This window comes from Scomber japonicus, chromosome 19 (genome assembly GCF_027409825.1).
Source record: "Scomber japonicus isolate fScoJap1 chromosome 19, fScoJap1.pri, whole genome shotgun sequence".
NCBI classification, from domain to species: domain Eukaryota; kingdom Metazoa; phylum Chordata; class Actinopteri; order Scombriformes; family Scombridae; genus Scomber; species Scomber japonicus.
Genome location: NC_070596.1, coordinates 27,138,401 through 27,142,905, shown reverse-complemented (window position 1 = coordinate 27,142,905; position 4,505 = coordinate 27,138,401). Strand labels below are relative to the sequence as shown.

Below are 4,505 nucleotides of genomic sequence, written 5' to 3'. Positions count from 1 at the left end.
TAAAATAAATATGTTGTAAATCACCACAGATGTTATGTAATACACAGTGATTAGTGCTGCTGTTCTTCACTAACTCTACAATGTTTCTAGTAGTTTACAGTTTGCTATTATAGAAGACATGTTGCACCGTGATTGACTGTTTGTGCACATAGGCTACATTTGGGAACCACCTATCGCTATTGTTTCAGCGAAGTGGCTACTCCGGTCACACAGCGGAAGAGGAAAAGCATTATGTACTGCTTGAGGACTGGAGCCTCAGTTTCGAGAACAAAAGAAGGCAACTGCAACGACTGTGGGAAATTTTAACTTCAACTTTATTTGTCAAGAAGTAAGTAATGGGCGTGGTCTGTGTTGTAAAGGCTGTCGGAGCGCAGCGTGAGAAACATTTTACATACAGATGAGTGAAGACCAGCATCGCGTAGCAGCATAAATAATGAAGTAGTTTGTCATGTTGTCATCGAGTCAAACAGATTTTACTCTTCGGGATTTAAAGCTGGACAAGAGAACAAGAGAAGAGTTTAGGACTGTCTTCACTCTCATCTCATCAGCAACGGTAAGATTTCATATGGACGGTTACACTAGGCTGCTGAAAAGGGGGAAATAGCTCACTAAAATATACGATGGTGTACATTTTTGAATGTATTCAGAAAGTTTTGTGATAATTAAAGCAGTTTCTTTCGGCTTTACATTAACATTTTATTCCTATCATTGTGTTTTTATTTTCTCCTTGTATGATGACCTTTTCATTGATTCTTCTCAAAAAATGTTTAATTAAAGTGCTGCGTGTGTTTGTGTTGATGCATCTCTGTTTCCTCTCACAGAGACAAGGATCCAGGATCCTGCTGATCATCACTCTGACTTTCTGTCTGTGGTTAGCTTCAGTTCATTATCCATACAGAGAAAAGTTGTTTTCTGACTTCACTTCACAGCCTGACTGTGTTTCTGTCAGCTTCACCTGCAAATCTGTTGCTAGCAACAGAAGCATAAAACTGCTCTGTGTGATGATTTTATTTTTATTTATTTACTGTCCCCATTAAGCAGTTTAATGTATTAGTACCATGGTTTGCATTATATTCTAACATCCAGATGCAGCCAATATACTTTCTCCTGACAAAATACATGACTGCACTTGAGAAACTGGAGATGTTGCGATTTAACAAAAGGTTTTTATTGTGTTCGCCTGTCACTCATCCTCCTGACACTGACAGCAGCCTCACTGTTGACTGAGCTAAGTGTTAACCAGAGCTGGCAAAAGTACTTACATTTTGTGCTTAAGTAGAAGTAGCCTACAGATACTTGTGTAAAAATGGACTAGAGTTGTAGAAGTACTGATTCAACTCCTATATTCAACTCCTTATAAGTAAAAGTAAGAAAATACAGGCTCTGAAATGCACTTAAGTACAAAAGTATAAAAGAATGTTTACCATTAATGATACACAATACCTCTCCTGATAAAGATATTTTCCTCTTTTGTTAAAAACCTGCACATAAAAATATCACTGGACACAGTCTAGTTTTGCTTCAAGCCATTTTTTAAAATCGCATTAATCGCTCCTCACGGACTCACTCACTGTCACAGACTGATGTTATAATCATGCTCTGTAAAATGGGCACAGCATGTGTTCATATATCAGGAGTCTTATTGCTGCTGTCAGATTCCTCCAGTAGCAGAGTTTGATATGAGCAGTCGCCCAGGACGACACGGAGCGCACACACCAAGACAAAAAACAACAACATAGGTTTTCTTTTGCTTATTTGCACGTCATGTCTTCTTTTTATAATGTCACCGAGGTTGAAAGTAACAAGCCTGTTTTGATAATGTAAGGAGTAGAAAGTACAGATATTTGTGTTCAAATATAGGGAGTAAAATAATAAGTCATCAGAAAAATGAATACTCAAGTAAAGTACAGATACCTGGAAAATCTACTTAAATACTTTGTTACTTCCTACCTCTGGTATTAATATATTAGTATGGAGTTCCCTGATAGCAGAATGATGACTGTGCATGTTTCAGAACCGTAATGAATCTGATCTAAACCCTCTTTATGACCTTTATTGTGTAACCTACCTGCTTTCTGTTGGTCTCTCAGCAATTTTCAAGCAATATACAAGCATCACCAAAATGAAACCCAAACAGTAAATCATTGATAACACGCATTAGAAAGTCTTTCTGAGTTTTACTGAATCATCTTAACACTAGTTAAACTGGTTTAAAGTTCCCAGCATGCCTTGAGACAATGTGTTTAAATACATAAGTTAAAATAAATATGTTGTAAATCACCGCAGATGTTATGTGATACACAGTGATTAGTGCTACTGTTCTTCACTAACTCTACAATGTTTCTAGTAGTTTACTGTTTGCAATTATAGAAGAAGACATGTTACAACATGAGTGAAGTTTGGCTCAACTTCACTTTTGACTAAACTGCACAAGACACAGCTTCCCCACACGTAGCATATTCACCTCTGCTGATTTTGTTGTGGTTTAGTGCTCGACAGAGAGTGATGTGGTTAGCCATATTAAAGCAGTCAGAACTCCTTCCAGATAAGTGTGTTTGACACTTTTGTCATTTTTGGGTGACTGTACCAGGACTAAATTGTCATGTTGAGAACGAGTCAAACACATCAGTCAATGGGTTTTACTCCTCAAGATATACAGCTGGAAAAGAGAACTTGAGTTCATCAGGGAATTAAACAAACAGCAACGGTAACACTTCATACAAATGGTTTACACACAGCTGTAAAACTTAGGGAATAGGCAACTTAAATCTCACATCAGATCTCAATAAATGATTTATTCAAAATGAAAATCTTTACTGATGTACATTGTTCAATTTGTTAAGAACAAAATTACCTAACATTGGTCTATAAAAAACAAATTAATCAACCCATTGAGGGCTGGATTCAAAACCATGTCTAAGATCAAAGTGCAACGCCTCAGTGTATAACCCATCATCGGTGGTGGAAAAACTATTCACAACTTTGTATTTACTTAAGTGAAAGCACCAGCACATCAATATAAAATACTAGGTTAAAAGTAGTAGTATGTAAGTAGTAGTAAAGTATGACACGAACATTTCTATTATAACATACTCCTTTACTTTCAACCACTGTTCTCATCATTGCCTGATGTTTGAAACTGGTTGTGATACAAATTCTGGAAATGACTGAAGAAGTAATTCTAGTTGTCTATGATAAACCACACATCTTACCACATGTTGAAGTTTGAGCTTGGTGAATTGAAGTCAGCCATGGTACAACATGTCTTCTTCTCTAAAGGGAAACTGTGAACTACTAGAAACATTGTAGAGTTAGTGAAGGACAGTAGCACTAATCACTGTGTATCAGATAACATTGACACAGAGACAAGAGTTCAGGATCCTGCTGATCATCACTCTGACTTTTTGTCTGTGGTTAGTTTCCACCTTCAGTTCATTATCCATACAGAGAAAAGTTGTTTTCTGACTTCACTCAGCCCAACTATCCCCAACATGATACAATATGTATTCAGAAAGATTTGTGACAATTAAACCAGTTTTCTTTTCTGCTGTCTGTGTTTGTGTTAGTGCATCGGTTTCCCTGACATAAAGAAAAGTTGTTTTCTGACTTCACTTCACAGTCTGAGTGTGTTGCTGTGAGCTTCACCTGCTTTTTTCCTGACAAAATACATGACTGCACTTGAGAAACATAATTGTTTAAGTTTTAAGTGTATTCAGCAAAAAACTGTATATTTCTATGATTTACAAAAAAAAAGATGTGTCTGTGGTTGTAGTCCACATTGTTTCTGACATGAGAATCGAGGTTTGATGTTGTAGATTTTCCTTCTCACACCTGTGATGACTGAACTTTGACCTCATGTGTTGATGACTCCTCTCCTCTGTCTCCTCTCACAGGGAGAAGATGATCTGCAGGATCCTTCTGCTCATCAGCCTGACCTCCTGTGTCTCTGGTTAGTTTACATCCTCACTTCGTCATCCAAAGAGAGAAAAGTCAAAAGATTTGGTGACTTTATTGTAAAATATATCAATGAAAACATCAACAGAACTATTAAAGCCAGTAGAAACTCTTCACTACAGCTGAGAAGATGTTCTATATTCAATTATTGCTTAGATTGTATTTATTATTGGTATCAAACAGGATCTTTTTACTGGTGTATTTTAAAGACTTTCCCTCTCTGTCTCCTCAACAGGAACATTTGTAGTGAAAGTGACACAGACCTCCTATCAGGCAGAGGAGAACCACAACATCACACTGGAATGGATGTTTACAACAAATCCTGACAGTTCCTCCTCCTCACTTTACATCTTTTGTCACATGTTCACTGATCAGAAGAATCCAGTCCTGTATCATGTACATCAGGGTGTTGAGGTCCCAGAGTCTCAGGATGAAGAGTTTGCAGGACGAGTTCAGTGTGACAAAGACGCCCTCAGAGAAGGACGAATCAGACTTTATGTGTCCAGACTCAGGACTGAAGACTCGGGTCTGTACTGGTGTGATGTGAAAAT

The 4,505-nt window shown here is 37.5% G+C and overlaps 1 long non-coding RNA gene across 1 annotated transcript; it reads left to right on the top strand.

Moving 5' to 3' along the window:
* The first annotated feature begins 418 nt into the window (after positions 1–418).
* Positions 419–4,248, top strand: LOC128380711 (uncharacterized). The gene is made up of 3 exons (XR_008323496.1): positions 419–553; positions 3,894–3,949; positions 4,190–4,248. It is a non-coding gene; the product is annotated as an uncharacterized LOC128380711 (long non-coding RNA).
* The last annotated feature ends 257 nt before the right edge of the window (positions 4,249–4,505 follow it).